The 23925-nt window shown below is 38.2% G+C and overlaps 2 pseudogenes; both read right to left on the bottom strand.

Annotated features, from left to right (window-relative positions):
* Positions 1 to 5242: 5242 nt before the first annotated feature.
* LOC139176133 (olfactory receptor 4C12-like) lies at positions 5243 to 6175 on the bottom strand (annotated as a pseudogene).
* A 16518-nt stretch (positions 6176 to 22693) lies between these two features.
* On the bottom strand, positions 22694 to 23604 carry LOC139176132 (olfactory receptor 4C12-like; annotated as a pseudogene).
* Between the last annotated feature and the right edge of the window lie 321 nt (positions 23605 to 23925).

Below are 23925 nucleotides of genomic sequence, written 5' to 3'. Positions count from 1 at the left end.
AAAATGATGACTCAAAAGAACATTTTGATACTAGACAGGAATTTTATTTATTATATATGTAGTTATATTATACAAAGTATTTGCCTGACATATAATAATCATCAAGATGTGGGAATACCAGACTACCTTAACTGCTTTCTGAGAAATATGTATGCACATCAAGAAGCAACAGTTAGAACTGGCATGGAACAATGGACTGGTTCCAAATTCAGAAAGGAGTAGGTCAAGGCTGTATATTGTCACCCTGCTTATTTAACTTCTATGCAGAGTAAATCACATGAAATGCTAGGCTCGATGAAGCACAAGCTGGAATTAAGATTGCTGGGAGAAATATCAATAACCTCAGATATGCAGATGACACCACCCTTATGGCAGAAAGTGAAGAAGAACTGAAGATCCTCTTGATGAAATTGAAAGAAGAGACTGAAAAAGTCATCTTAAAACTCAACATTCAGAAAACTAAGATCATGGCATCTGGTCCCATCACTTCATGGCAAATACGAGGGGAAACAATGAAAACAGTGACAGACTTTATTTTCTTGGGTTCCAAAATCACTGCAGTTGGTGACTTCAGCCATGAAATTAAAAGACACTTGATTCTTGGAAGAAAAGCTATGACTAACTAGACAGTGTATTAAAAAGCAGAGACATTACTCTGCCAACAAACGTCCAGAGAGTCAAGGCTATGGTCTTCCCAGTGGTCACATATGATTGTGAGATCTGTACCATAAAGAAGGCAGGATGCCAAAGAATCAATGTCTTCAAGCTGTGGTTCTGGAGAAGACTCCAGACTCCTAAAAGTCCCTTGGACAGAAAGGAGATCAAACCAGTCATTCTTAAGAGAGATCAATCATGAATATTCACTTGAAGGACTGATACTGAAGCTGAAACTCGAGACAACTCATTGGAAAAGTCCCTGATGATGGGAGAGATTGAGGGCAAAGAAGAAGAGGGCATCAGAGGATGTGATGGCTGTGTGGCATCACTGATTCAATAAACATCAACTTGAGCAAACTCTGGGTTATGATGAGGGACAGGGAGGCCTGGTGTGCTGCAGTCCATGGCATTGCAAAGAGTTGGACATAACTGGGTGACTGAACAATAACAAATATTCTCTATAATAAACCAAAGGAGGTATGCATAAAGATATGTGTGCATACATACATGCTCAATCCTGTACAATTCTTTGTAACCCCATGGAGTGTAGGTCCCTCTCTGTCCATGTGATTCCCAAACAAGAATAGTGGAGTGGGTTGCCATTCCTACTCCAGGGGAATCTTCCTGACCCAGGGATTGAAACTGTGTCTCTTGAATATCCTGCATTGTCAGGCAGATTCTTTACCACTGGCACCACCTGGGAAGCAGAAAAAGGAAAGTATTAAAAAGTGTCAAAAAGAGGAAAGCATCAAAGCAGATGTATTGGCAAGCCAGTAATCAAAATTGACTAATTTCCTAGGTCAGGCACTGAACATCAATTAACTTCCAGGCAATGATGACAGAATGTTTAGATAACTGTACTACTAACCATGTACTGAGCCAGGACCTGTGCTTAATAGTGTATATTTTAGATCATTATCACTAAAAATCTAATAATTTGTCATTAATAACTGTGCTTGTTTTTATATATCACAATTGATAGTCACATGGTACCTGCAATATTATAGTATGTAACTATTTAATGCTATAAATGCACTGGCCCTGTCTACCTCTGAGGGGTAGATAAGGAATATTACACCATTTCCAAATTTCCTTGTAGCCTTCAACACCATGTAGTATTGCTCATATAACCCATGCTCTGCTGGTAACACATCAGAAAGAGTAATGACTCAAATAAAATAACATTTTGATGTCAGAAAAGAATTTCTATTTTTGACATATACAGTCACACTCTGTAAAGTACCATAAAGTACATGCCTACTATATAGCAATAGTTTGTACAAGATAGCACAATATCATATGCATGATAAATATTGAATGTGTGGGTTAATATATAAAGGAAACAATTAAATTAGCTAAAATGAAGTCCAAAAAGTAGTACTAGAGGCTAGGGAATTCATTTATACTTAAAGTTGATTCACCTTCAAGGAAAAGTCTTGCTTGACCTCAGGGGGAACTACAATTTGCTTAATTCCTGTTTAAACTGAGGATGAGAAAGAAATTTAAACTACACTTCTCAGCATATGGATGAATAGTTTACCTTAATATTCTTTCTGCTCTGAGCAAGACATTTTTATCTTATTAATATGAGCTGTTTAAGCTATATTCTTCAGTTAACCTATTTACTTTTCAGTAACATTTCATTATTACAATCTGTTTTTAAAAATACATGGCTCTGTCTACGTACAAAGCAATTTCAAGATAAATGCACTCCTTTTATTCTTTTTTGTCTTAATTCATTAGGTAACAAACATTTGGGGCACACACAATGTATCAGACATTGATAATTGCTAGGGTTTCAATGGTTAAAAAAAAAAAAAAAAAAAAGAGAGAGAGAGAGACCTGGATTCTGCCTTCAAAAAGCTTAAGATTCATTGAGAAACTCCCAAGAGGGAGTAAAAAATTACAATAAGGTGTTATAAATTATAAAATAGTGGAAGGACAAGGTACCATGAAATGTGTGGGGAATAGAAATTTGTACAGCTGCTATGAAAATCAGTATGAGGTCCCTTAAAAAAACTAAAACTACCATATGATTCAGTGATCCAACTCCAAGGAATATATCCAGAGAAAACCACAATTTGAAGGGATGCATGCACCCCAGTATTCATTACAGCACTATTTACAATAGCCAGGACATAGAAGCAACCTAAACATCTATCAACAGAGGAATGGATAAAGAATACGTGGTATATATATAGACAATGGAATATTATAAAAAATGAAATAGTGCCATTCACAGAGATGTGGATGCACCTAGAGACTCTCATACAGAGTGAAGTCAGAAAGAGGAAAACAAACTGAATAATATCACTTACATGTGTAATTTAAAAAATGGTACAGATGAACTTATTTGCAAAGCAAAAATAGAGTCACACATATAGAGAACAAAATTATGGTTACAAAGTGGGGAAGGGGGAGTGGAAAGAATTGGGAGATTGGGACTGACATATACACTCTACTATGCATAAAACAAATAATAAGAACCCACTGTATAACTCAGAGAACTCTATTTAGTTTGGAAAGGAAATCCAAAAAGGAAGGGATATACGTATATGTATGATTGATTCATTTTTCTGTAGAGCAAGAAACTAACACCATATTGTAGAGCAACTATACTCTGATTAAAATTAATTTTAAAAAAGAATTATGAGGATTTGTAGAAATGTTTGTGCCAACTTTAATTTTTAAAAACTAATAAAATAAAGTGTTATACAGATTTATTTTAAAAATTAGAAGCCAAATTATATGATGTAAGTATTACATAATATGTTGCTGGCACCTTAACGTAAAGATACCAAAGTTTTCAATTATTATTTTCATAAATCAAAACTGTTCATAAAAATTGTAAATGTGAGTGTAGTTTTGCATAACCACAACTGTTGACAGCAATGACTAGCAACAGAACAAAGCGGAAAAACATACCGGTCTGAGGAATATGGGTACATGGATGCAAAGGAAGAGTGAAAAAGAACTGATAAAAGAATAGTTTTTTAACTGTTTTAAGGATAAGTAAAATTGTCTTGTGATATAAGAACTACAACTTTAAGAGAAAAAAGTTAAAGTAGCATAAGCAATGAAGTGCAATGTGAGTAGAGATCACTGTTACAGCTGATGAACTAATGGTCATCTCTGGGACCATCTGATCATGCTCAATGGGAAACTATGTGAAGTTTTTTTTTTTTTTTTTTTTAATAAATATCACCAGTTTAATTACCTCATTTCTGTCCAGACTGTCTGGAAAAGACACCCTAGAGTTGTGTGTAATGAGTAAACATATGTGGACAAAGAGTCATATCTCAGTATGTGTCTCAGTTCTACCACTAACTTGAAGTTTGGTCATCCATGGGCAAAATCTACACTTTCTCCAAAGAGTGAAGTCCTGGCCTGAGAAGGAAGTCCACATTCTAAATGAATTCCTTCCTTGGATACTCATTTCTCAGTCAAAGGGCTTTTTTTTTTACAGAGCTCATTACCCTTTTTGTAGTTAGCACCCTGACATAATTAATGATTTCATGTGAACTTTTTCAGTTCAAATCACTGCTCTGTTTTCTGACTGAAACCCACCTAACACAATATGGAAAATACATAATACAATGCTAGTCTTATAAGCATGTCATAAATAGTATTTCTTTTACTGTACAACCAAGATTTAATGAACAAGAAAATTCACACCAAAATATCTATATTGAGGCCAGAGTCCAAAGTAAAGGAATATCATTAGGCACTTTTTTTTTTTAATAATCAGTAGTAACTGACACATCTCCATGTTAGTTCAGTTCAGTTGCTCAGTGGTGTCCGACTCTTTGTGACCCCATGAACTGCAGCACACCAGGCTTCCCTGTCCATCACCAACTCCCGGAGTTCACTTAAACTCACATCCATCGAGTCGGTGATGACATCCAGCCATCTCATCCTCTGTCGTCCCCTTCTCCTCCTGCCCCCAATCCCTCCCAGCATCAGAGTCTTTTCCAATGAGTCAACTCTTCGCATGAGGTGGCCAAAGTACTGGAGTTTCAGCTTTAGCATCATTCCTTTCAAAGAACACCCAGGACTGATTTCCTTTAGAATGGACTGGTTGGATCTTCTTGCAGTCCAAGGGACTCTCAAGAGTCTTCTCCAACACTACAGTTCAAAATCATCAATTCTTCCATGCTCAGCCTTCTTCACAGTCCAACTCTCACATCCATACATGACCACTGAAAAAACCATAGCCTTGACTAGACGGATCTTTGTTGGCAAAGTAATGTCTTTGCTTTTGAATATGCTATTTAGGTTGGTCATAAATTTCCTTCATTACATAAGACCAATTCAAAACTCTAGATTTGTGCTTTTTAGCTTCTGAAGATATTTGCAGATTTCCTGTTAATAGATAAGTATTTATTGATTGAGAAGTATTAAGTTGTGATAAGGAGAGTGAGAGATAGGAGACAGTAAGTCTGGATTCCAACCCAAGCTTTAGTTCTTCTGCTTAAGTGGCTATCAGCAAGTATTATTCATTCCATTGTTAGATTTGATATATTAATCAAGAGGCTTGGATTAGAGTACCACTATTACTTCTATCTGTAATGTTTAATGATTCTATTTAACTATTTTCTGAAGTCAGTTTTTTCTTCCAGTGTTTCTTCATAGCATTTTTTACCTCAGCATTTCTGAGGGTATAGATTAAAGAATTTAACATAGGGGCCACCATAGTATAAAAGACAGCAACAGCTTTATCAATGGGCAGAGTGGTAATTGGGCAAAGATACACAAATATGCAGGCCACAAAGACTAAGCAACAACTGTGATGTGAGAAACACACGTAGAAAGAGCTTTGTGCCTCCCCTCCAAACTGTAAGTCCTTAGGGAGCATAAGAGGAACACATAGGAGACCAACAGGAGGAGGAAGTTTAACAAGCAGATGAACCCGCTATTGGCAGCAACAAAGAGATCAAGAATGTGAGTGTCCATGCAGATAAGCTTTAACAAAGGGTACAAGTCACACATGAAGTGGTATATGACACTGGGGCCACAGAAGGGCAGTCAGACTGTAAAGAGGACCTGAAGGGTTGCGTGGAGAAATCCTCCAGTCCAGGCCACCCCCAGCAGGAGGAGGCACAGCCTGTGGCTCATGATGGCTGTGTAGTGCAGAGGTTTGAAGATGGTCATGTAGCAGTCACAGGCCATCTCTGTGAGAAGGATGATCTCATTAGCACCAAAAATGTGTTATGTATAGACTTGAGCCATACACCCATTAAAGGAGATTGTTTTGATCTCCCAAAGTGAGTCCACAATCAACTTAGGAGCTGAAGAAGAAGAGTAAATTGCATCCATCAAGGAAAGGTGGGTCAGGAAGAAGTACAGGGAGGAGTTCAGAGACTGGCTGGTAGTTATGGCAAACACAATGAGCAGGTTGCCTGAGAGGGTTAACAAGACCAAAAACATGACAAACAGTATTTTTTTTTTGTTTTTGCATTTGGGGGTTCTATGTAAGACATAGTAGAATGAATACAGTCACATTCCTTTCATTTTCCATCTATGTGGTGTGGGTAATAAAAACTCCAGCAAAGAATGCCTTAAAAAGAAAAGAAAAAAGAATCATAAAAAAGTGAAATACACTGAAATTCTGCCTTTTAACAGTACTCATAAAGTCACAGATGAGTCTTGCTTTTCCCAAAACTCTGTAGGAATGGTATCTTAAAGTTCTTTTAGCTGACCTAGTCTTTTTTTATTCTGATCTCAAACTATTTTTATAAGACATAGAGTAACCAGAAGAAAGAAATTAAATTTCCCCGGCCATAGTGTCTGAAATATTTTAATGGAACATCAATTTTTTGGAATAATTTGGACATTAGAAGTAACAATTTTGGAGGATAATCTAACAGTCTATGTACAAAATAACATGAATAAAAAATCACAAAATGGTCTATTTTTACAAATTATATAAAAATAGGGGAAATTTAGTGAATATACTTATTGAATTAATATTTAAAGATTACAGATTTTATATGCATCTTTTAAAATAAAGTTCAAATTCAAAAATTTCACTTATAAAATGTTATATACTTTTCTGCTGCTACTGCTAAGTTGATTCAGTCATGTCCGACTCTGTGTGACCCCATAGACCACAGGCCACCAGGCTCCTCCATCCCTGGGAGTCTCCAGGCAAGAATACTGGAGTGGGTTGCCATTTCCTTCTCCAATATACTTTTTTAATCTATGTTAAAAAATATTATTTGTGTTAATCTATGTTAAAACATCATTTCAATGCAAAAAGATGGGGAAACTGTGGAATCAGTTTTTGACTATTTTGGGGGGCTCCAAAATCACTGCAGATGGTGACTGCAGCCATGAAATTAAAAGACACTTACTCCTTGCAAGGAAAGTTATGACCAACCTAGACAGCATATTAAAAAGCAGAAACATTACTTCATTCACAAAGGTACATCTAGTCAAGGCTATGGTTTTTCCAGTGGTCATGTATGGATGTGAGAGTTGGACTGTGAAGGAAGCTGAGTGCCGAAGAATTGATGCTTTTGAACTGTGGTGTTGGAGAAGACTCTTGAGAGTCCCTTGGACTGTAAGGAGATCCAACCCATCCATCCTAAAGGAGATCAGTCCTGGGTGTTCATTGGAAGGACTGATGCTGAAGCTGAAACTCCAATATTTTGGCCACCTGATGTAAAGAGCTGACTCATTTGAAAAGACCCTGATGCTGGAAAAGATTGAGGGCAGGAGGAGAAGGGGATAACAGAGGATAAGATGGTTGGATGCATCATCGACTCAATGGACATGGGTTTGGGTAGACTCAGGCAGTTGGTGTTGGACAGGGAGGCCTGGCATGCTGCAGTTCATGGGGTTGCAAACAGTCGGACATGACTGAGTGACTGAACTGAACTGATGTATAGAAGATTGGTAAGAAAAATAATTTAATACATTGAGGACATTTGCTTTTGAATGTGAGATTATGGTTGATATTTTATTTCCCATATTTTTCTGTATTTTCCAAATTTCTACAGCTTACATAACTAATTCTATGACTAGAAATTAATATAACCTTCATGTTTTGTCTTAGAGCTCTAAAGCTGTAATTATGTGGTTTTAAATTGATTGGAATATACATAAGAAAACAGACATAGGGAATTGTATTTTGACACATCATGGGACCCCAAGAAATATCTGAATGTCATTAAAGTAACTGCTCTAACGTATTCAAAATTGTTATCAATTCACCAGCTACACTTAGAGTAGGGGCAGGACTGGGTGCTCACTGCTTTGAGAAAATTACTGTGACAGGTGAGGCTTCTGTGACTGCATTATGGGTCACTTATAATTACCCTAAATCCCATCTTTATCCTGCTTCTGCTGCTGCTGCTGCTGCTGCTAAGTTGCTTCAGTCGTATCCAACTCTGTGCGACCCCATAGATGGTAGCCCACCAGGCTCCCCATCCCTGGGATTCTCCAGGAAAGAACATTGGAGTGGGTTGCCATTTCCTTCTCCAATGCATGAAAGTGAAAAGTAAAAGCGAAGTCGCTCAGTCGTGTCTGACTCTTAGCGACCCCATGGACTGTAGCCTACCAGGCTCCTCTGTCCATGGAATTTTCCAGGCAAGAGTACTGGAGTGGGGTGCCATTGCCTTTATCCTACCAAGCAAAAATTATTGACCTCTGCATTTAACTTATACCATTTATGCTTGTAGCCAATAAGTTCTCTGAATAATCAAACCTGCCGGGGACCAGCCCCGGCTGATCCAGGGTATTCAAAGGAGAGACGGTGTAGGTGAAGATCAGGAAACAATTGCTTAATTAAACGTTAATTAAGGATATAAAGAGTAATAGAATGAGGATAGCTCAGTGAGGAAATTTAGTGGAGAAAAGCGGCTGAAATAAGGATAGCTCAGTAGGAAAATTCAATGAAGAAAAGAGGCTGAATAAAATTCCAAAGCAGGGAATTAACGTCACCTACGAAGGCCGCAGGTGTCCTCCCGTTCTCCCGAAGGAGAGGAGACAATAAGGCCTCCCCAGTTGGATCTTAGAAGCCCAGGCAAAATTAGTAGGCTTGACGAGCTTCCCCACCTCAGAGGAAAAATTCAGCCAGAAGGTGAAAGAAAGAACGACATGGGGAGACCAAATTTCGGTGAACAAAAAAGGAGTGTACTTTATTTTTCAAAGTAGTTTATACCTTAAGTTGTGCATAGAGGATAATGGGGGAAGGGGTGGAGTCATGCAAGGACAGCAGTTCCTGATTCTAATCGAAACCAGGCTTTCAAACTTATCATATGCAAAAGTTCAGGTGATTTACATCATCTTCTGGCCAGGAGGCCTGTTAACATTTTAAGAAACTTATTTTTCTCTAAAGGTGATTATTCCAAAGTCAGGCGATTATTCTAAAGTCAGGTGCCAGCCTCCAAAAAGCATTGGATAGAGTTGCATTCCTATAGGGCAAAGGTGAGGTGGGCTCAATCAAGAAAAGAATTAACTCAAGCGTCCCAGGTTACAAACATTAAAGCTACTACTTACACCAATTATATTAATCAATACACTGCCAGGGACACAGCAGGTAAGGGATATGGAAACTTAGCAGCAAACATTGGCCCAACAAGTGAAAATCCCTTCACCAATAAGATTTCTAATCAATCTTTTAACTACTCAAAAGAATCTGTGTTTAGACAGTTTAGAACATCTCATGCCTCTCACAGTTGGGAGGCTCTGAACAATCACATGTGGCCGGAAAAACCTATTCAGGCAGGCTAGAGGATTTCCAAAGGAGTTTGTAGGTTAAACACTGTCACACCCAGGAATTATTAACTGGCGCTGTAAGCTAACTCTTTTTTCAGAGAGAGGTAGTGGGGGACAGCCCCCCGTAAAGTCAGAGGTGTAGGTGAAAGCACAAAGCAGAAAGTAGGCAGACTCTGGTTTTGGGGGTAGATGGGGGACTCCTGAGGCTCAATCCCGCCTTTGCGTATGCCAAGCCTCCTTCCTCATGACCTTTGTCATGGGCGGAGTTCCTCACTGGCTCCCAGCAGTGATAGAATTCCAGTTGAGCTATTCCAGATCCTGAAAGATGATGCTATGGAAAGTGCTGCACTCAATATGCAATATGCACTATGCACTCAATATGCAATATGCCGGCTCCCGGCATCACAAACCGATTAGTTTAATACAAAATCTTTTTCAATTTTCATTTTCATTCCTCATTTCACTTGATGGGGAATATGCATATTATTAAATTAAACTTTAAGGAAGCATATAAAACTAAGTTTTATATGACATTAATAATGACATTATTAATGTTCACTTTTTCCTGTATCTCAGACTCCATTATTCTCTTTATATATTCTTTTTTTTTTTAGTTTTATTTTATTTTTAAACTTTAAATATTGTATTAGTTTTGCCAAATATCAAAATGAATCCACCACAGGTATACCCGCGTTCCCCATCCTGAACCCTCCACCCTCCTCCCTCCCCTCCCTTCCCTCTGGGTCGTCCCAGTGCACCAGCCCCAAGCATCCAGTACCGTGCATCAAACCTGGACTGGCGACTCGTTTCATACATGATATTATACATGTTTCAATGCTATTTTCCCAAATCTCCCCACCCTCTCCCTCTTCCACAGAGTCCATAAGACTGATCTATACATCGGTGTCTCTTTTGCTGTCTCGTTCACAGGGTTATTGTTACCATCTTTCTAAATTCCATATATATGCGTTAGTATACTGTATTGGTGTTTTTCTTTCTGGCTTACTTCACTCTGTATAATAGGTTCCAGTTTCATCCACCTCATTAGAACTGATTCAAATGTATTCTTTTTAATGGCTGAGTAATACTCCATTATGTATATGTACCACAGCTTTCTTATCCATTCATCTGCTGATGGGCATCTAGGTTGCTTCCATGTCCTGGCTATTATAAACAGTGCTGCAATGAACATTGGGGTACACGTGTCTCTTTAAATTCTGGTTTCCTCAGTGTGTATGCCCAGCAGTGGGATTGCTGGATCATAAGGCAGTTCTGTTTCCAGTTTTTAAAGGAATCTCCACACTGTTCTCCATAGTGGCTGTACTACTTTGCATTCCCACCAACAGTGCAAGAGAGTTCCCTTCTCTCCACACCCTCTCCAGCATTTATTGCTTGTAGACTTATGGATTGCAGCCATTCTGACTGGTGTGAAATGGTCCTCATAGTGGTTTTGATTTGCATTTCTCTGATAATGAGTGATGTTGAGCATCTTTTCATGTGTTTGTTAGCCATCTGTATGTCTTCTTTGGAGAAATGTCTATTTAGTTCTTTGGCCCATTTTTTGATTGGGTCATTTATTTTTCTGGAGTTGAGCTGTAGGAGTTGCTTGTATATTTTTGAGATTAGTTGTTTTTCAGTTGCTTCATTTGCTTTATATATTCTTAAAGCAAAAAAGCAGTGAAGAGTAAAATGAGTTATCCCTGTTATACATCGTCAAGTTGAATAATGAGGTATGTGGAAAGGAAACCTCTTACAGATGATCCCATAAACTCTTCATTGAGAAGCTAGCTTTAGAGTTCCAAGCCCCAGAGTAGTGGTTTCCTTTATGGATAGCCCAGGGCATCAAAGAATCCTTTCAGGGAAGGGAACACCTGAGGAACAAGTGGAATGTACATCTAATTGCCAATTCTTCTCTAAAGAAGGTGGCCTTTGGGAGAACCAAGAACCTATAATTTCCTGAAGACCTGTACCCAAGGCTGGATTTTATGATCAAAATTGCATAGAAAATCTCAAACGTGACTCATTCATTTTTTTTCTTTTTTTAATTTTATTTTATTTTTAAACTTTACATAATTGTATTAGTTTTGCCAAATATCAAAATGAATCCGCCACAGGTATACATGTGTTCCTCATCCTGAACCCTCCTCCCTCCTCCCTCCTCATACCATCCCTCTGGGTCATCCCAGTGCACTAGCCCCAAGCATCCAGTATTCATTTTTATTATTTTACTAATTGTTTCAGCTTCTTGCAAACCTTGAAGTAATCAGGACATAAGTTAAAAATAGTTCTATCTTATCAGTGTCTTTGATATCCTGTATTAACAGACAGACTCAATCACATGATCATTTTCTTCCTCTGTACTAGACTTAGCTTTGCCTATTAACATTCAAATCCTCTATAATACATATTTTTGGAGAAATGAGAAATAGAGTGTTAATCTCACAGAGTAATTCTTATCTCTCATAAGGGCATTCATACTGCAGTTGATAGGCAAGAACTTAAACAGACAAACTTCCTTCCAAGCAGAGAAACCTTTATTACTTATTTAAATTCCATATACTCACACAGTATTAAATAGAAACTTTTACTATAAATCTGCTTTTTCTCATTCTTAATAGAATGCAGAGATTAATTTTCACCATATTATTCTTATAATAATCATTAAATGTTTTTGGGTTTTTGCTGTGTTCACACTATACTAACAGCTTTACATTCACTATTCCATTTACAGTACCTTCATAACAATCCTATGAGGTTGATAGACTATTACCTACTTTAAAAATAAGGAAATGTGGTTAGAAGGTAAATAACTTGCCCGAGCCATGATACAAAAATAAAATAGAACAGTCTGTATTAAAAATCAGGATGTCTGGCTCTAGCTCTTTGGAATTTAGCTTTCCAGTGTAGATCTAGTTTACTTCTTAGAATCAGCAATGTCAGATTTTGGACAAAGCCTCCACCTATGACCATATGTAATCCATGGCAGTTATTTGGCTAAACTGTGTGATGTACAGTCAGATGTTAATGAGTTCAGGATCTATTTAACAAGTTCAGAATTTTTGTGCCCTAAAATTCCTCCAGTACCAAGGGTTAGTTAGAGAGTTTGAGATGGACATGTACACACTGCTGGTGGATCAATACATGGAACTGTATAGCCATGGAACTCTGCTCAATGTTACATGGCACCCAGGAGGGGAGGGAAGTTGGGGGAGAATGGACACGTGTATATGTGTGGCTGAGCCACCTGAAACTATCACAACATTGTTAATTGGCTATACCCCAATACAAAATAAAAAGTTTAAAAGAAAATTCTACCAGGACCTTGCATTTTTCAATTTATATGCTCTTTAAAGATAAGGAAGCTGAGGCCTAGAGAGGAAACATGGCTGATTAGTGGTAAATAAGAATCCAAGTCTTTTAATGCCCAATGCAGTGATTTTTTTTTTTTTTCCCACCACAACTTACCTCTCATAAGATGACTTAAGTTCAGTGTGTACAAGGAGGCAGGGGTGGAAATCACCTTAAACTGATGAAGACAATTAACTTTCATCTCTTATTTTCAGCAACATGTGTCCTGACTCTCTAAGAGAAAGGTCTAAGTCTTAGGTCAGGGATGCAGAAGTTCAGTCACACTGCAGGGACCACATCCACTTCAGCAGAAATAAGATCTTGCCTGGTTAGAAGATCTAAGAAAGTTTGAAAATAATCAGAGTAAAAAGTGCCCCAGAGCTTGGGGCTTAATGTATATTCCCAACCACAGCAAAGGGTACGTTTTCCTTTGTAAATGCTATAAACTAATACATTCTCAATTTGTAATTCAATATGAGCTGACAAATTCCTTCAAAAAAACAGAATCTAATTGTTGACCTTCCCCTCAGTCCCATGCAGACTTAAAATTGTCTTTGCTACTGTTAAGTCACTTCAGTCGCGTCCGACTCTGTGTGACCCCATAGACGGCAGCCCACCAGGCTCCCCCGCCCCTGGGATTCTCCAGGCAAGAACACTGGAGTGGGTTGCCGTTTAAATTGTAATCGTATTCTGGAAAAATTATTGATAAATCCGTATACAGGGAGGAGGACAAATATTTCTGCAAAAGAGCCCAGGGCATCTAAAATTAATCCCCATAAAATATCAGAAAGTAAATTTTTAATGATTTTAATTGTAAAAATCCCTTGAAATAAAACGGAACAATAAAAACTTGATAAAAAAAAAACGAGAGAGAGAGAAATTCTAGTTCACTTACTGTGGTTTCCCCTGTAGTTAAGGAGAATGCCCAAAGTATTTAGAAATAAGAAATAAACATTACTTGCAATGTCAAATCATGTATATGTCTCAAGTCCCCACTGGTGGACAATTCTACAGGAAGCAAAGATGTCAAGATGCAACAAATTTATTTAAATGGATTCAGCATGCTCCAATGCCTTTGAAAATCAAGTCAAAAGAAAACCCTATGTTGAATTTGAAACCCAATGACCTAGGTGCTAAAATGAATCTTCTGATCTTCAGTACCTAGTCTATCGCTATAGAATAAGAGCCACAAATATATTACCTAATAAGCTTTTCTTATTCTCCTAAAATGAGAAAATATCTATTCCATGAATCTTAGTGTTTAGAGAGGATACTAAAAATGACAAAGAACCAACTTTTCTATCTAAGACATAATGCTCCTAGGAATTAATTATCTCTGTTTTTTTTTTTTAAGATTTTGCCTAGAAGTAGATATTTGGGAGAATTCATCCATGAACAAAGCATTTTCACCTGACTGATCCTTTCCCTGCACATTAACAGCCTGCATTCTTGGTCTGGAACATTATGTGATAAAAAACTATTCACACAAGCCCTTGGGTTTCGTGAACTGAGGCATGAAGGACTCTAAATGATGGAACCATGGGGTTTCTCCTGGGTGGAATATATCCCTAAGAACATTTACTCACTGACTGAGATCACCAGTGGAGGTTGAGATACATACAGGTTCATGATTATTATATTTCAAGGAACTGACTATTTAACCATTATAAAATGTCTTTCTTGGTCTCTAGCAATAATTTGTGGCCTGAAGTTTATTTTCTTCTATATTGGCTTTATCTGTTCTTTCACTACTTCTTTTGTTACTATTTCCAAAATATATATTTCTTGACATTTTCACTTTCCACTTATCTGTGTCTTTGAATATAAATTATGAATATTCTAGATAAAATATATATGAATCATGGTTTCTGTCCATTCTTCCAGTTTCTGCCTATTAACTGGAGTGCTAAACCATTTATATTTTATATAATTGTTGATAAGACAGGATTTACCATCTGAGCCACTAGGCCCTGGTGGCTCAGATGGTAAAGAATCTGTTTCCAATATGGGAGACCTGAATTTGAACCTTGGGTTGGGAAGATCCCCTGGAGGAGGGCATGGCAATCTACTCCAGTATTCTTGCCTCGAGAATCCCCATGGACAGAGGAGCCTGGTGGGCTATAGTCCATGGGGTGAAAAAGAGTTGGAAGGGACTGAGTGACTAAGCACAGCACAGCAAGATAGGGTTTACATCTTACACCCACTTCTGCTAATCCTTTCCCCTTTCCACTCCTTCATCCTTTTCCCTGTTCCAGGTTCATAAGACTATAGGAACCTTTGTTCAGGGCTCCCTCAACAATGAGTTGACTTCCACATCTGTGTTAATCCACTTGACTCTTGACTGTGCAATGTTCCATGAGTGATAATGGAACAGAGGGAAGTTGATACTCTAGTTTTAGCCTCTCACTTATAAAGTCTCACCCCAAGAAGAAGAAATGCAAAAAAGGCAAAATTGTTGTCTGAGGAGGCCTTACAAATAGCTGAAAAAAGAAGAGAGCTAAAGGCAAAGGAGAAGAGGAAAAATAAATCCATATGAAAATAAAGTTCCAAGGAATACCAATGAGAGATAGCAAAGCCTTCCTAAGTGATCAGTGCAAAGAAATACAGGAAAACAGTAGAATAGGAAAGACTAGAGATCTCTTCAAGAAAATCAGAGGTACCAAGGAAACATTTCATGCAAAGACAGACACAGTAAAGGACTGAAAATGTATGGACCTAACAGAAGCAGAAGATATCAAAAAGAGGTGGCAAGAATACAGAGAACTATAAAAAAAAAAAAAAAAGATCTTAATGACCTGTATAACCATTATGGTGCGATCACTCACCTAGAGCCAGACATCCTGGAGTCCAAAGTCAAGTGGGCCTTAGGAAACATCACTATGAACAAAGCCAGTGGAGGTGATGGAATTCAAGCTGAGCTATTTCAATTCCTAAAAGATGATGCTGTGAAAGTGATACACTCAATATGCCAGCGAATTTGGAAAACTCAGCAGTGGGCACAGGACTGGAAAGGTCAGTTTTCATTCCAATCCCAAAGAAAGGCAATGCCAAAGAATGCTCAAACTACTGTCCAATTGCACTCACCTCACATGCTAGCAAAGTCATAAGGAAAATTCTCCAACTTAGGCTTCAACAGTATGTGAACCATGACAGATATTCAAGCTGGATTAAGAAAAGGCAGAGGAACCAGAGATCAATTTGCCAACATTGGTTGGATCATTGAAAAAACGAGAGTATTCCAGAACAATATCTACTTTTGTTTCATTGACTATGCTAAAGTCTTTGACTTTGTGTATCAGAACAAGCTATGGAAAATTCTTCAAGAGATGGGAACACCAGACCTCCTTACCTACTTCTTGAGAAATCTGTATGCAGGTCAAGAAGCAACAGTTAGAACTGGACATGGAACAACAGACTGATTCCAAATTGGGAATGGAGTATGTCAAGGCTGTATATTGTCACTTTGGTTATTTAACTTATATGCAGATTACATCATGTGAAATGCCGGACTGGATGAAGCACAAGCTGGAATCAAGGTTGCCAGAAGAAATATCATTAACCTCAGATACATAGAGGACACTACCCTTAAGGCAGAAAATGAAGAGGAACTAAAGAGCCTCTTGATGAAGGTGAAAGAGAAGAGTAAAAAAAGCTGGCTTAAAACTCAACATTAAAAAAAATGAAGATCATGGCATTCACTCCCATCACTTCATGGCAAATAGAAGGGGAAAAAGAAGAAACAGTGACAGAGTTTATTTTATTGGACTCCAAAATAACTGCTGATGATGACTTCAGCCATGAAATTAAAAGACTCTGACTCCTTGGAGGAAAAGCTATGACCAACCTAGACAGCATATTAGAAAGCAGAGACATTACTTTGCCAGCAAAGTCCATTTAGTCAAAGCTATGGTTTTTCCAGTGGTCATGTTTGGATGTGAGAGTTGGACCATAAAGAAAGCTGAGTGACAAGTATTGATGCCTTTGAACTGTGGTGTTGGTAAAGACTCATTCCAGAAAAATAAATAACCCAATCAAAAAGTGGTCCAAGGAACTAAACAGACATTTCTCCAAAGAAGACATACAAATGGCTAACAAACATGAAAAGATGCTCAATATCAGTCATTATCAGAGAAATGCGAATCAAAACCACAATGAGGTACCATTTCATGCCAGTCAGAATGGCTGCTATCCAAAAGTCTATAAGCAATAAATTCTGGAGAGGGTGTGGAGAAAAGGGAACCCTCTTACATTGTTGATGGGAATGTAAACTCATATAGCCACTATGGAGAACAGTGTGGAGATTCCTTAGAAAACTGGAAATAGAACTGCCATACGACCCAGCAATCCCACTGCTGGGCATACATACCGAGGAGACCAGAACTGAAAGAGACATGTGTACTCCAATGTTCATCACAGCACTGTTTACAATAGCCAGGACATGGAAGCAACCTAGATGTCCATCAGCAGATGAATGGATAAGAAAGCTGTGGTACATATACACAATGGAGTATTACTCAGCCATTAAAAAGAATACATTTGAATCAGTTCTAATGAGGTGGATGAAACTGGAGCCTATTATACAGAGTGAAGTCAGCCAGAAAGAAAAACACCAATACAGTATACTAACACATATATATGGAATTTAGAAAGATGGTAATGATAACCCTGTATGTGACACAGCAAAAGAGACACAGATGTATAGAACAGTCTTTTGGACACTGTGGGAGAGGGCAAGGGTAGGGTGATTTGGGAGAATGGCATTGACACATGTCAATTATCATATGTGAAATGGATCACCAGTCCAGTTTTGATGCATCATACAGGATGCTCAGGGCTGGAGCACTGAGATGAACCAGAGGGATGGGATGGGGTGGGAGGTGGAATAGGGGTTCAAGATGGGGAACACATGTACACCCATGGCACATTCATGTTGATGTATGGCAAATCCAATACAATATTGTAAAGTAAATATAATAATAATAATTTTTTTAAAAGAAAATGCTGAAGCTGAAGCTCCAATACTCTGACCACCTGCTGTGAAGAACTGACTCATTGGAAAATACCCTTATGCTAGGAAAAGTTGAAGGCAGGAGGAGAAGGGAAAGACAGAGGATGAGATGGTTGGATGGCATCACTGACTTTATGGACATGAGTTTGAGCAAGCTTCAGGTGTTGGTGATGGACAGGGAAGCCTGGGGTGCCATAGTCCATGGGGTCACAGAGAGTCAGACATGACTGAGCAACTGAACTGAACTAATATTTGCAAGGAGATCCAAACAGTCCATTCTGAAGGAGATCAGCCCTGGGATTTCTTTGGAAGGAATGATGCTAAAGCTGAAACTCCAGTACTTTGGCCACCTCATGTGAAGAGTTGACTCATTGGAAAAGACTCTAATGCTGGGAGGGATTGGGGGCAGGAGGAGAAGGGGACGACAGAGGATGAGATGGCTGGATGGCATCACGGACTCGATGGACGTGAGTCTGGGTGAACTTCGGGAGTTGGTGATGGACAGGGAGGCCTGGCGTGCTGTGATTCATGGGGTCGCAAAGAGTCAGATACGACTGAGCAACTGAACTGAACTGAATATTTTCTAAAAGATAGCACAGTATTATATGCATAATAAATATTTAATGTGTTGGGATATATGTGTGTGTGTGTGTGTGTGTGTGTGTGTGTATATAATCAAATTTACTAAAGTGAAGTCCAAAGATAGTACTAGAGACTAGGGAATTCCTTTCTACTTTAAGTGATTCAAGTTTAAGGAACATTCTGGCCTAACCTCAGGGGGAAGTACAATTTGTTTTTATTCCTGTTTAAACTAAGGATAAGAAATAAATTGAAACTATAATTATCAGCATATGAGTGAATAGTTTGCTCTTAGTAAGACTTTTTATCTTATTAATGAGAGCTCTTTAAGTAATATTCTTTTGTTAACCTGTTTACTTTCAATTAACATTTCATTATTAACAGCTGTTTTTAAAAATACATGGCTCTGGCTACATAGAAACCGATTTCAGGATAAATGCACTCCTTTTATTCTTTGTGTTTTAATTCATTAATAAACATTTTGAGCACAAAGAATGTATCAATCATGTTTATCATTGCTGGGATTGCAATGGTGAAAAAAATAAAGAGAGAGAGAGAGAACCAGATTCTGCCTTTACAAAGTTTAGGATCCACTGAATGACTCCCAAGAGGAAGTAAAAAATTACAACATGGTGTTGTCAATTACAGGCTTCCCTGGTAGCTCAGTTGATAAAGAATCTACTGCAATATAGAAGACTCTGGTTAGATTCCTGGGTCAGGAAGTTCCCCTGGAGAAGGAATAGGATACCCTTCCAGTATTCCTGGGCTTCCGTGGTGGCTCAGATGATAAAGAATCTACAGGCAATGCAAAGGACCTGGGTTTGATAGTGGAAGCACAGGGTAACCATGAAATTTGTAGGGAATATAAATTTGTACAGTCACTATGGAGAATAGTATGGAGATTTCTTAAATAATTAAAAATAGAATTGCCATATGATTCAATGATTCCACTCCTAGGCATATATCCAGAGAATTTGAGGAGATCCATGCACCCCAATGTTCATTATAGCACTATTTACAATAGCCAGGACATAAAATCAAACTAAATGTCCATCAACAAAGGAATGGATAAAGAATATGTAGTACATATATGTAATGAAATATTACTCAGCTGTAAAAAATGAAATAATGCTATTTACAGAGATATAGACAGAACTAGAGGAGAAGGCAATGGCACCCCACTCCAGTACTCTTGCCTGGAAAATCCCATGGATGGAGGAGCCTGGTAGGCTGCAGTCCATGAGGTCGCTAAGAGTCGGACATGACTGAGAGACTTCACTTTCACTTTTCACTTTCTTGCATTGGAGAAGGCAATGGCAACCTACTCCAGTGTTCTTGCCTGGAGAATCCCAGGGACGGGGGAGCCTGGTGGGCTGCCGTCTATGGGGTCACACAGAGTTGGAAACAACTGAAGTGACTTCACAGCAAACAGAACTAGAGACTTTCATACTTACTGAAGTAAGTCAGAAAGAGAAAAACAAATATTGTATAATAATATGGATCTATAAAATGGTACAGATGGACTTATTTGCAAAGCATAAGTAGAGTCACAGACATAGAGAACAAACTTATGGACTTACAGTTACCAAGGCTTGGGGGAGAGGAAGCAGAATGAATTGGGAGATTAGGACTTACATATATACTCTACTATGTATAAAACAGATAAATAATAAAAACCTACCCTATAGCACAGAGAACTCTAAATGGAAAGAAAATCCAAAAAGGAGGGGATATATGTACATGTATGACTGATTCATTTTGCTGTTCAGCTAGAAACTAAGAAACATTGCAAAGCAACTATACTCTGATTAAAATTAATTTTTAAAAAGAACTATGAGAATTTGCAGAAATGCAAGTGCCAAGTTTAATTTTAAAATAATAAAACAAAGTGTTATACAGATTTATTCACATATGAAAAAGTTTTTACTTTAAAGATTGGAAGACAAATTATATGAAATACTTATTATATAATATGTTGGTATTTTAACATAAAGATACCAATGTTTTTAATTATTATTTTCATAAATCAAAACTGTTCATAAAAATTGTTAATGTGAGTGTAGTTTGGCATAACCACAACTGTTGACAGTAGTGACTAGCAACAGAACAAAGCACAAAAACATACAGGAATGAGTTTGTGGTGGCAGCAGACTGGTCTGAGGAACATGGGTACATGGATGCAGAGGAAGAGTGAATTAGAGTTGATAAAATAACAGCTTTTTAACTGTTTTAATGAGAATTAAAATTGTCTTGTGATATAAGAACTAGAACTTCAAGAGAAAAAAGTTAAAGTAGTATAAGCAATGAAGTGCAATGTGAGTAGAGATCACTGTTACAGCTGATGAACTAATGATCATCTCTGGGACCATCTGATCATGTTCAATGGGAAAGTATGTGAAGTTTTTTTTCTTTTTTTTAATAAATATCTCCAGCTTCATTACCTCATTTCTGTCTGAACTGTCTGAAAAAGACACCCTAGAGTTGTGTTTAATGAGTAAAAGGTATGTGGACAAAGAATCATATCTCAGTATGTATCTCAGTTCTATTACAAATTTCAAGTTTGATCGAATCATGCCATTAATTCATCCATGGGCAAAAGCTAAACTTTCTCAAAAAGATTGGAATCCCAGCCTGGGAAGGAAATCTACATTCTAAATGAACTCCTTGCTTGGATACTCATTTCTCAGTCCCATGGCTTTTTTAAGAGAGCTTGTTACCCCCTTTATAGTTAATATGCTGATACAATTAATAATTGTATATGAACTTTTTTGGTTCAAATTACTCTGTTCAGTTCCCTGATAAGACCCTGCCTAATAAAATACTGAAAATATGTTATACAATGCCAGTCTAATAGGCATGCAATAAGTAGTATTTCTTTTGTACAACCAAGATTTAATCAACAAGAACATTCACAAAAAAATGTCTATATTGAGGTCAGAGTCCAAAGAGGAGGAAAATCATTAAGCATTTTAATAATCAGTTGCTGTTGTCATTGTTCAGTGGCTCAATCATGTCCGACTCTGTGATCCTAAGGACTGCAGCAAGCCAGGCCTCCCTGTCCTTTACTATCTCCCAGACTTCGCTCAAACTCATGCCTATTGAGTCAGTGATGCCACCCAACCATCTCATCCTGTCATCCCCTTCTCCTCCTGCCCTCAATCTTTCCCAGAATCAGGGTCTTTTTTAATAAGTCAGCTCTTCACATCAGCTGGTCAAAGTATTAGAACTTCAGCTTCAGCATCAGTCCTTCCAATAAATATTCAGGGTTGATTTCCTTTAGGATTGAGTAGTTTTATCTCCTTGCTGTCCAAGGAATTCTCAAGAGTCTTCTCCAGCACCATCATTTGAAATCATCAATTCTTCAGCACTCAGCCTTTTTTTATGGCCCAACTCTAACATTCGTACATGTCTACTGGAAAAACCATAGCTTTGACTATACAGACCATTGTGGGCAATGTGATGTCTCTACTGTTTAATAAGCTGTCTAGGTTTGCCATAGCTTTCCTTCCAAGAAGCAAGCATATTTTAATTTCATGGCTGCAGTTACCGTCCACAGTGATTTTGGAGCCCAGAAAAGAAAACTGGTCACTGCTTCTACATTTTCCCCTTCCATTTACCATGAAATGATGGGACTGGATGCCATGATCTTAGTTTTTGAAATGTTAAATTTTAAGCCACCTTTTTCACTCTCCTCTTTCACCCTCATCAAGAGGCTGTTTAGTTTCTCTTCACTTTGGGCCATTAGAGTGGTGTCATCTGCATATCTGAGGTTGTTGATATTTCTCCTGGCAATCTTGATTCCAGCTTATGACTCATCCAGCCTGGCTTTTCACATGATGTACTCTGCACATAAGTTAAATAAGCAAGGTGACAATATACAATATGGAAAATATGTAATACAATGCTAATCTTATAGGTGTTTCATGGATAGTATTTTTTACACTATACAACAAAGATTTAATGAACAAGAAAATTTACAAAATAATCTATACTGAGGCCTGAGTCCATAGTAAAGGAATACCATTAAACATTTTTTTAATAATTGGTAGTAACCAGCATCTCAATGTTATATAATAAGACAACTTTAATATCCATCAAAAACAAGATTCATACTTTTTAGTTTTTGAAGATATTCCAGATATCCTGTTAATAGACAAATATGTATGACTAACAAGCATTAGGTTGTGACAAGGAGAGTGTGTGATGGGAGAGAGTAAGTCAGGATTCCAGCCCAAGCGTTAGATCCGTGCTTAAGTGTCTATCTGCAAGTATATTCAACCCATTGTTAGATTTGGTATATTGATCAAGAGGATTAGACAAGAGTACCTCTGTTATTTCTATCTGTAATATTTAATGATTATACTTAAGTACTATCTGAAGTCACTTTTTCTTCCAGTGTTTCTCCATAGCATTTTTTATCTCAGCATTTCTGAGGGTATAGATTAAAGGATGTAACATAGGGGCCACCATAGTGTAAAAGACAGCAACAGCTTTATCAATGGGCAGAGTTGTGACTGGAAGAAGATACACAGATATGCAGGACACAAAGACAAAGCAACTACTGTGATGTGAGAAACACACGTAGAAAGGGCTTTGTGCCTCCCCTCCAAACTGTAAGTCCTTAAGGAGCACAAGAAGACCACATAGGAGACCAACAGGAGGAGGAAGTTTAACAGGCAGATGAACCCACTGTTGGCAGCAACAAAGAGATCAAGAATGTGAGTGTCCATGCAGACAAGCTTTAACAAAGGGTACAAGTCACACATGAAGTGGTCTATTACACTGGGGCCACAGAAGGGCAGCCAGACTGTAAAGAGGACCTGAAGGGTTGCGTGGAGAAATCCTCCAGTCCAGGCCACCCCCAGCAGGAGGAGGCACAGCCTGTGGCTCATGATGGCCGTGTAGTGCAGAGGTTTGCAGACTGCCACATAGCAGTCACAGGCCATCTCTGTGAGCAGGATGATCTCAGTAGCACCAAAAATGTGTTCTGCATAGACTTGAGCCATACACCCATTAAAGGAGATTGTTTTGATCTCTCGAAGGGAGTCCACAATCAACTTAGGAGCTGAAGAAGAAGAGTAAATTGTGCCTATCAAGGAAAGGTGGGTCAGAAAGAAGTACATGGGGGAGTTCAGAGACTGCCTGGTAGTTATGGTAACCACAATGAGCAGGTTGCCTGAGAGGGTTACCATGTATAAGACCAAAAAACTGACAAACACTATTTTTTGCATTTGGGGGTTCTATGTAAGACCTAATAGAATGAATACAGTCACATTCCTTTCATTCTTCATCTATGTGGTGTGGTAATAAAAACTCAGGGAAAGAATGCTTTACCTTAAAAAGAAAATAAAAAAGAACCATAAAACAGTCAAACACACCAAAACTCTGCCTTTAAGCAGTTCTCTAATAATGTCACTGCTACTGCTAAGTCACTGCAGTCATGTCCAACTCTGTGCTCCCCCATCCCTGGGATTCTTCAGGCAAGAACACTGGAGTGGGTTGCCATTTCCTTCTCCAATGCATGGAAGTGAAAAAGTGAAAGTGAAGTCGCTCAGTCGTGTCTGACCCTCAGAGATCCCATGGACTGCAGCCTTCCAGGTTCCTCCATCCAT

This window comes from Bos indicus, chromosome 15 (genome assembly GCF_029378745.1).
Source record: "Bos indicus isolate NIAB-ARS_2022 breed Sahiwal x Tharparkar chromosome 15, NIAB-ARS_B.indTharparkar_mat_pri_1.0, whole genome shotgun sequence".
Taxonomy (NCBI): Eukaryota; Metazoa; Chordata; class Mammalia; order Artiodactyla; family Bovidae; genus Bos; species Bos indicus.
Note: the sequence above shows the minus strand (reverse complement) of the source record. Positions and strands in the feature narration are given on the sequence as shown.